Source organism: Ostrinia furnacalis, unplaced genomic scaffold (genome assembly GCF_004193835.3).
Source record: "Ostrinia furnacalis isolate ACB-3 unplaced genomic scaffold, ASM419383v2 OfSCF6054, whole genome shotgun sequence".
NCBI classification, from domain to species: domain Eukaryota; kingdom Metazoa; phylum Arthropoda; class Insecta; order Lepidoptera; family Crambidae; genus Ostrinia; species Ostrinia furnacalis.
In genome coordinates, this window is record NW_021136293.1 from 141,455 (window position 1) to 150,742 (window position 9,288).

Sequence of the window (9,288 nt, forward strand, 5' to 3'; positions counted from 1 at the left end):
AATATGTAGGACTTTCAGCACATAAAAAAACCCGAAAAGCTATGGAGAAGCTGTTGCCAGCTCGCCAAGGACGCCACGCCGCATGTCGCGGGCCCCCTGCCCAAAGTAGGTACCTGGCCGTTGACCGGTTCGCTCCCGCTACAGTCGCTGACGAAATTACGTCACAAAAAAATTCAATAGAAGACTACCTAACGTCCGGGCGTATACGACATAAGTCGCAAGAAGTAGATAGGTCCAACCTACATTTATTCGCTTACGTAATATTCAAACAGATATAACTAAACTGAAGATAACCAACCTTGTATACCTATGTACCTACGTATATACTAGATAGGCTTATACAGAGCCGGGGCACAGACAGCCCAAGCATGCTCGCTTAAAAAAAAACGCCTACTCACAGTTACTTATTCGAGGTAAGGAGATAAGTGCCTAAGAAATTTTATCAGGCGCTTTGTTACTGGCTTTATTAAGAATGGGAGTCTGTAGGGTACCCTACAGACATACTAGTATGTGCTAGTATGTAAGTACCTATCCTCTACATAAGCTTACTGGCGCGACCGATCGATACTAGGAAAGTTATACCTACCATCGATCCACCCTTGCTTGGAGCCACGAGTTAGAGAGGAACGAGATTCGTACCTACTAGGAAACCTGTTAATGATAGGACTTTTATGGTAGGTACATATTGTTTAACTTTTCAATCGAAGATTAGCAGGCCTTGACAATACTACGTAGATGGTAACAGTTCTGCATAAGTACCCATGTAAGTACGAGTAACTACCTAAGTTTTATGTAACGAGTACCTACCTAATTCACCACCCCGGTGGCAAGCTTGAAGGGGGTGGATGGGAATAACGGCTTACCGTGGTACCACTGGATTACCTACGTACTTATACTATAGTAACTTACTTTCATTTTGGAAAAAATCACAGAAAAAACAAGCACCTAAGTAGGGAATCATTCCCAAATAAACAACTGGAGCCCTGTGCACTGGGCCATAACATAAGGTGCGTAGATAATACCTAATAGCTATTAACTACTACTTATTAAGGCAGTTTTAGTAATAGGTTGAATTCAATCAGGACCCGGGAGAACCGGTAGGCTTTGATAAGTTATTAAGCTATGAATATTGATAAGAACGCAAAAATAACAATACCTACAGATTGGTTCAAAATATTATATTTAATAACGGAATAACAAAAAAGGTCTCCCACAAGTCCCTAGGCTTCAAGAAGGTAGGTAAGTAAGTTACTACTTTTCCCGATCGAAGAGAACGTCTGGCACTTCTTTTTACATCATCATGCCCTTCCCAGTTCCCACCTCCTTATAAGTTTTCCCCAGCGACGACGAAGGACGAAGGACTGTATTGTAGTACTGTGTACTTATTCCTAAATATGAGATAATTAAATACCTATTTCAGCGTTGATTAAAATTGTAATTGAAATAAACAACAGTTTTTCTGTGGTTCTTATTAATCAGCAGGCAGTGCGGTTGTTAGTAGGTTAGGTAAAAGTCATAATTGCCGAATTTCACTAAACCATATCAATAGGGTTTTTTGTGGTTTTGCACCCGAGGCAATTTTACTGAAATTGCAAACTATAAAAATCCAGTGTTGAAATGTAAAACGCATTCACTTCACAGTCCCTGTGAAGTGCAGTATTTTGGTAGGAACTTGAATACACTGTTGGTGGAAGATGACGACTTCCGTGGTCAGAGGTCTGGAGCTCCTGTTCGACAGGCCTAACGAGCCCCTGATCACACCGAAAGGCGAGGAACAAGTCCTGTTCAAACTTAATAAGGAACTGTTGGTAAGTGTTAACTTTTAATATTCAAACCAAAACGGTTAAATTGTTAATGCTGGTCGGTACCTATAGTACAGATGGTATACCGATGACTTACTCAATGTATTTGACGGGGACGATTTGTTGTGTCCAGTTCTTGGGTCAGACATATTTATTATGCATGAAGGACACAGGACTCTATTTTCGAAACAGGTGCCTATGGGAAAATCATTCGTACAAAGGCTGAATCTAACGCTTTGGCGTCACTTAAAATCAGGGGCTCCAACTATGTAACTAAAAATGGGCTTTCAAGCCACCAAAGATGACTGTAACTCACTTCAAATTAACTTACTCCAGCCCCCGGGCTACGAGGACAACGGCATCGTCCTGAACAACCGCTTCGGCGAGGAGCCTGGGGTGCAGACGATCGAGCTGAAGCCGCTGGCGAACCCCCCTCGGTTCAGACGTGCCTCGCAGCTGCCTCGCGATGAAGACTTCTCGCTCTTCCTGCCGAGGCACCAGGAGATGGCTGATGAGGTCATCGACGTGATTTTAGGTAACAGTTATTTGCTTTTGTTTAATTTACAATAGTGAGATTCATAAAGGTTCGACCAGACTTAAATGCATTGATTGCCATCGCTGCACGCTGGCTGATCGCGTGTGATCGCGTTGGTTTCGCCGAACCTTAAAAGAATAAAATTAATCAATGATACGAGTAGGTATAAGGACGTTACTCGTAAATATGCTTTACCTGTGAGTTTATCTAGTAACACAAAATTCTCGAGGAGGATTGGTAGAACTTCATTTGACAATAAAGTTTATACAAGTAATTCATCATCATCATTATTCAGCCACAGGACGTCCACTATGTAAGTAGGTAGTATACCTACTGTAAGGTAGAGTGATCGACAATAATAAACCACCAAAATTGTACGTCCTACTTACGTGCCTATTCGAATTATGCCTCCCACAATGATTTCCAGATTGGCCGGTTGAAGGCGTCTTGGATCGTTTATTTAACAATAATTTGCCTCTTTCTTCAGTCATTTTTATTCTTACAGCGGTGCCTAGAAACCACATGGAAGAGTTGCTGTCAACTTGCGTGTACGCCAGAGGACGGCTCAACCCGCAGTTGTTCCATTACTGTGCGGCTGTGGCTTTCCTCCACAGGTAAGTACTTATGTTAGTTAACTATACTTCGATACCCTCTCAGTTTTCTTCTTCACATTAGTTGTCTGGAAGAGATCGCTGCATAGTGATAGGGCCGTCTAAATTGGGTCGATTCTGTTTAATAAAATACTTTTTTGTTTCAGACATGACACGAAGGCGGTTAAGATCCCGAACTTTGCAGAGACTTTCCCGTCCAAATTCTTAACGTCCACAGTGGTCGGGGAGGCACGAACCACTAAGTACTTCTGTAATTCCCAAAGGACTGAATGTAAGATTTAGCTACTTAGTTACGACAACAAGACCACTTACCAAGTACCCTATGTGCACGTACCTAATCCTCTTTTGGTTGAAGAGCTCTAACATTTGCCTGCTGTTTGGAACGCTACCGATTAGGTACTTACCGTTTTTACACTGATTATTTTTAGCGGCCGATCATAACTATTCCTCGGGACTTCACGGCATCGAACTTGGAGGACGAGCATCGCCTGGCGTACTTCCGTGAGGACTTGGGAATCAACCTGCACCACTGGCACTGGCATTTGATTTACCCGTTCCGCGCCACTCACGGCAACCGGACGATCGTCGACAAGGACCGCCGAGGGGAGCTGTTCTTCTATATGCACCAGCAGATCATTGCCAGGTACCTAGATTCTATAAGATTTTTTAAGAATCCGATTAAATAGAGTCGAAAATTATGCAGCACACCTCACGTGCTTTAACGTTACTGTCTCCCTAAATCTGGATTACCTGGATGCCAAATACTAATAATGATACCGACTTAGGTAGATTGAGCCAGCTGCTGGCTGCTGGATCTGTGTTTCTAAACTCTAAAAGTAGGCCTTTACTTAAATGTCCCGAACGATTTAACAGACACTTTCTGAGCGTGTTTCTTTTCAGCCAAATGACGTCCACTGCTGGACAAAGGCCTCCCCCAAGGTTTTCCACAACGAACGGCGGTCCTGCGCTGCCCGCATCCAGGCTCTTCCCGCGACCTTTACCAGATCGTCGGTCCACCTAGTAGGAGGCCTGCCCACGCTACGTCTTCCAGCCCGTGGTCTGAGCGTGTTAACCTTCATCAAAGATCTCATCTGTACCTTCTCCCCGGGTGAGATTATTATCAAGACCACGCTAAACTTAAAAATAAAGAGTATTGCTTACTGATTTTGTCCTCGATCAGATACAACAACGAGCGCCTAAACAATTCTCTGAAGCGCGTTAAGAAGTTCAGTGACTTCCGCGAAGAGATCCCCGAGGCTTACTACCCCAAGCTGGACAGTCTGACGTCATCGCGCGGGTGGCCGCCGCGGCAGGCCAACATGAAGTGGCAGGACCTGAACCGGCCGGTGAACGGCGTCAACGTCCGCGTCTCCGATATGGAGAGGTGGCGGAACAATGTACAGGAAGCTATAGCAACTGGGCTCGTTGTCTTGGTGAGTTTAGATTAGATATTACTTTTTCAGTTTCATAATGGTAAGGGAATCGAGAGACCTGTCGTAGCGTAGGTACTTGTCAAGGTTTGTTTTGTTATGTAAAGCATAAGGTACTAGGTATACTATTCTCGCACACATAGTGAAGACTTCATAATATGTAAGGAATACGTAAATAAATAACATTATTCGTGATAAGCACAATGTTATAACTCCTGCCAGATTCGAATCAGCAACTGCTGGTAGGTATTGTTCAACTAAAGCGGCGTAATTACCTTGACTTGGCTAATTTCCGCGCAGTGTAAATGTGCCTATAGAGAGGAAGACTAAGCTAAAGTATTTATGATTTTTTTACCTTAGATCTCCTATACCTAAACCTAACGCCATAGTACTTACTTAATGCTTCTAAAACTATTAAGACGTTCTTTCACCAGCCGGACAACTCGACGCAGCCGCTCACCATCGACATGCTGGGCAACATGATCGAATCCAGCATCCTGTCGCCCAACCCCGAGCGCTACGGCAGCCTGCACAACAACGGGCACAGCTTCACCGCCTACATCCACGACCCCACCCACCGCTACCTCGTGAGTACACGCGCTACAACCATTGCGACCTCCTTGCGACATGATCGAGGCCAGCATCCTGACGCCCAACCACGCGCGCTATGGCAGCCTGCACAACAACGGGCACAGCTTCACCGCTTACATCCACGACCCCACCCACCGCTACCTCGTGAGTACACGCGCTTTAACCGTTGCGACCTCCTTGCNCGAAGGAGTGGCGGTGGGTGCCGACCCAACAGAATGTGGCTGACGACGCCACCAGAGGAGCGCCGGTCAACTTTACGCAGCATCATCGGTGGTTCACGGGACCGAAGTTCCTGTATGAGCCTGCTGACAGCTGGCCGGCCGAGAAAATAGAACAGGCGGCCCCAACCGGAGAAGAGAGGACCCACTCCGTCGCATCAAGCATCGTCGAGCCCAGAGTCTCCGAGGCATTACCGTCACCACACAGGTTCTCGTCGTGGCTGCGCCTGATACGCGCCACGGCGAGAGTCCTCCAGGCGATACACCGCTTCCGTGCCCCGCTGCGCCGGGCGCGCCCGCAGAGCGCCAACGTCAACAGTTACAAGCGGACAACTCGAAACACCGAAGCCGACNAGTACACGCGCTATAACCGTTTGCGACCTCCTTGCAACATGATGGAGGCCAGCATCCTGTCGCCCAACCACACGCGCTACGGCAGCCTGCACAACAACGGGTACAGCTTCACCGCCTACATCCACGACCCCACCCACCGCTACCTCGTGAGTACACGCGCTATAACCGTTGCGACCTCCTTGTGACATGATGGAGGTCAGCATCCTGACGCCCAACCTCGAGCGCTACGGCAGCCTGCACTACAACGGGCACAGCTTCACCGCCTACATCCACCACTACTTGGTGACTAACTTCTTTTTAATTCATCATCATCAGGACGACTCTCATACGATTTCCATTATCACACGTGCACATATAGTATATCTTACGCTCACGTAACATTCGCAAACGTGGTCTCAAATGTGTTTTCATAAGTCATTGTCTTAAGGGTGAAGAGAAATGAGAATCTTCTTTTGACGACCTGAATGGTATAGAGGTCAACATGCCGGAATACCACGCAAGAGGTCCCGCGTTCGATTCCCAGCTAGGCAGAAATTGAAATGTTACCTAATGGGTCTGAGTGTTACTCAGATCATAGAAGGGAAGGGTTTTACTGTATAGTTATGTTGTCCAAATATATTTATCTTATAAAATAGTCTTGTGTTACAGGAGTCACACAGTGTAATGGCGGACGAGGCGACCACCATGCGGGACCCGTACTTCTACCGCTGGCACGCGTTCATTGACGACCTCTTCCAGAAGCACAAGGAGTCGCCACACGTTCGCAAGTACCAGCGGTCTGAGGTGAGGATGATGTGATTTTAAACTTTGTGGCCATAAGTAGTTGTTTAATTTTGCGTGGTGTAAGTATGGCATGGTACACTGTAGTGAAGATGTAGGTAAAACTCAAGTACCTACTCTTACCTACTTTGACTGTCTGTGGTCTAGACAAAGTGCACTTTAAAATCGCAAACCACTCGAAAGATGGTCGAAAAGCCGTTTTTTTGTACGGAGTTTTGACGATTCGATCAAAAAGTGCCACTTGTCTAGGGGGGCTGTTCTCTGTAATAACGGAACACATCTTTCTATCTTCTGTGAACAGAACGATACTAAAATCTTACTCAAATTGCGTAAGTAAAGGAACGAATATTCCTATAAACAGCTTTTTTTATGGTCCTCAGTTGGATTATCCTGGCATCGAGGTCCGTAGCGTAAGCGTCGAGTCGAACACACCGGGAGCCAGGAGCAACGAGCTCAACACCTTCTGGATGACCAGCGACGTGGACTTGTCGCGCGGGCTCGACTTCTCTGACCGCGGGAATGTCTACGTACGGTTCACCCATCTGAACCACAGGTCTTTCAGATACGTGTAAGTTCTATAGCTAAAAAGACATTTAGATTAACGTTACAGTTACAAGCAGTCTGTCTGTATTGGGTCTGGTCCAGTCCCAGGCGTTTTTGTGAGGGTCGATTCTCTACAATCGTTCGTCATTCGTTTCTGAAAACAAAAAGGAGTCAACTACTGAACAAAGGCATCTACAAAGGATTTCCACAACACCCGGTACTGCGCTGCTCGCATCCAGGTGTTTCCCACGAGTTTCACTAAATCGTAGATTAACCGAGTAAGAGCCTGCCCACACCACACTACGTTTTCCGATCCTAACAAAAATCTCGATATGGAAAAAGATGCAAATGAGTGTAATATGCAATAAACACTTTCGAGTAAAAATAGAGTTATCGAAACCTGTTCGAAAGGAAATATTATATCGATTGTTTAGTGGCGATGATGATAATTTATGTCTTATTTATCTTGATTTGTCGTATAGAATCTAATGTTTTGTTGACAAACTTCTTGATTTGTTGTAAACATATAGAAATGTTTTAGCCAACTCAAAAGACATAACATGTTGCCCACAGAATCAACGTGAACAACTCGGGGCGGGCGCGGCGCACCACGGTGCGCATCTTCCTCGCGCCCAAGTTCGACGAGGGCGGCCGTGCCTGGCTTCTCTCCGACCAGCGCAAGATGTTCATCGAGATGAACAAATTTGTTCACGACTGTGAGTTCGTTTTGTTTCTTGGAATATTGCTGGCATCATATCCTTAAGTCCTTGCTTTTTTGCTTATTTGAAACTCTTGCCAGAGCTGCAGCTTTATAACGATATTTGGACCACAATGCATCTTTGAAATCTGATTGGAGTACCCTCCAATCTTCTATTTGCTTCCCTCTAACGATGGTTTTATGACCGTTAAAGGTTGAGGCCCTACGTCGCATAGTATAATGAACAATATCACTGAGCATTTGCCGAATTTACCTACATCTGATCCGAGAATATTTTTTTAGTACGACCTGGTAACAACCAGATCATTCGTCAGTCCACCGAGTCTTCCGTGACGAGTCCCTTCGAGCAGACGTTCCGTGACCTGTCGCGTACGGGCACGGACCCTGGCGACCCGAACAACCTGGAGTTCAACTACTGCGGCTGCGGCTGGCCCCAGCACATGCTGCTGCCGAAGGGTACGGCGGCCGGCGCCAAATACGTGCTCTTCGTCATGCTGTCCAACTATGAAGGGGATAGGGTAAGATTACTGAGATTTTTTCTACTGATAGGCCTTAACATCTTAACTTATTTATAATTATAATATGACGTCTTGTTATATTGTCAGTCAGGTCATTCAGTGTCCATTACTACGTGAGCACAAGCCTCTAATTTACAAGAGACAAATCAAATGGAGGATTTGGCTTACACTCCTCATGCTCTAGCGAGACGCGAGGATGAGGAGGCCTGATGTTGTCACATTGAAGTAGTTTGTCGCTATAGCCTACGACATCCATGGGAGAAATGGTAGTGATCTTATTCTGCCGGCGGGACCTAGGCTCTGTTTTGCCTCATCATCATAATCTGTATTGACTGTTCATCTTCATTCTTTATCCTACTAAACCTCAATTTTTGTTACAGGTGGCGCAAGCTAACGTACATCGCGAGTTGACGTGCAAAGAGGCGTCAAGCTTCTGCGGCCTGAGAGACCGCCTGTACCCGGACAAGCGCGCGATGGGATTCCCCTTCGACCGGCCCTCCACCACCGCCGACCACATCGACGACTTCCTAACCCGCAACATGTTCGTGCAAGACGTCACCATCCGCTTCAGTGACGTCACCGAACAGAACCCGCGGAACCCGAGGCAACAGTGATCCCGTTTATTTAAACATGGAATGGAATATTTATTCCATGTTGTAATCAGCTTTACCACCTTTGTGCTTAGCTGAAGTGTTCCGCTTTTGTGTTTTAGAAGACCAGTCTTTTGAATTGTAAATAATGTACATACCTAGTAATTTATTTATAGAGATATCTTTATTAAATGACCCTTTTGTAAATAACGGTAGCATACAATTTAATTAATAATAACATTATGCAATTGATTTGTTGTTGTTTCTCTATTCCTAACCTAAGGGGGCCATTCGTACGCTCAGAGCAAGAATCGTATGTTAGGGGGGAGGAAGGGGGTCGACATTGTTGTGTAACAAGCAAGACAAGGGGGTAAGAGGGGTCCTAAATATCGTGACGTCACATTTCAAAATCTAAGTTTAAAAAGTAATAACACGAAGTTTAAACTTAATAGTTTAAGTTTATACGTTTATTTACGTTTATACGTAAATCGCAAAAACATTTGCAACTCTATCTTTGCAATCATAAGGTTCAAATTTTGTGAGCCACTAACTCTACTAGTGTTACGCGCCGTTTTCCATTTTGTATACCGAGGAGCCA

General features: G+C 45.4%; 1 pseudogene; it reads left to right on the forward strand.

Moving 5' to 3' along the window:
- Window positions 1-1,642: 1,642 nt before the first annotated feature.
- Window positions 1,643-8,908, forward strand: LOC114361934 (phenoloxidase subunit 2-like; annotated as a pseudogene).
- Window positions 8,909-9,288: the final 380 nt, after the last annotated feature.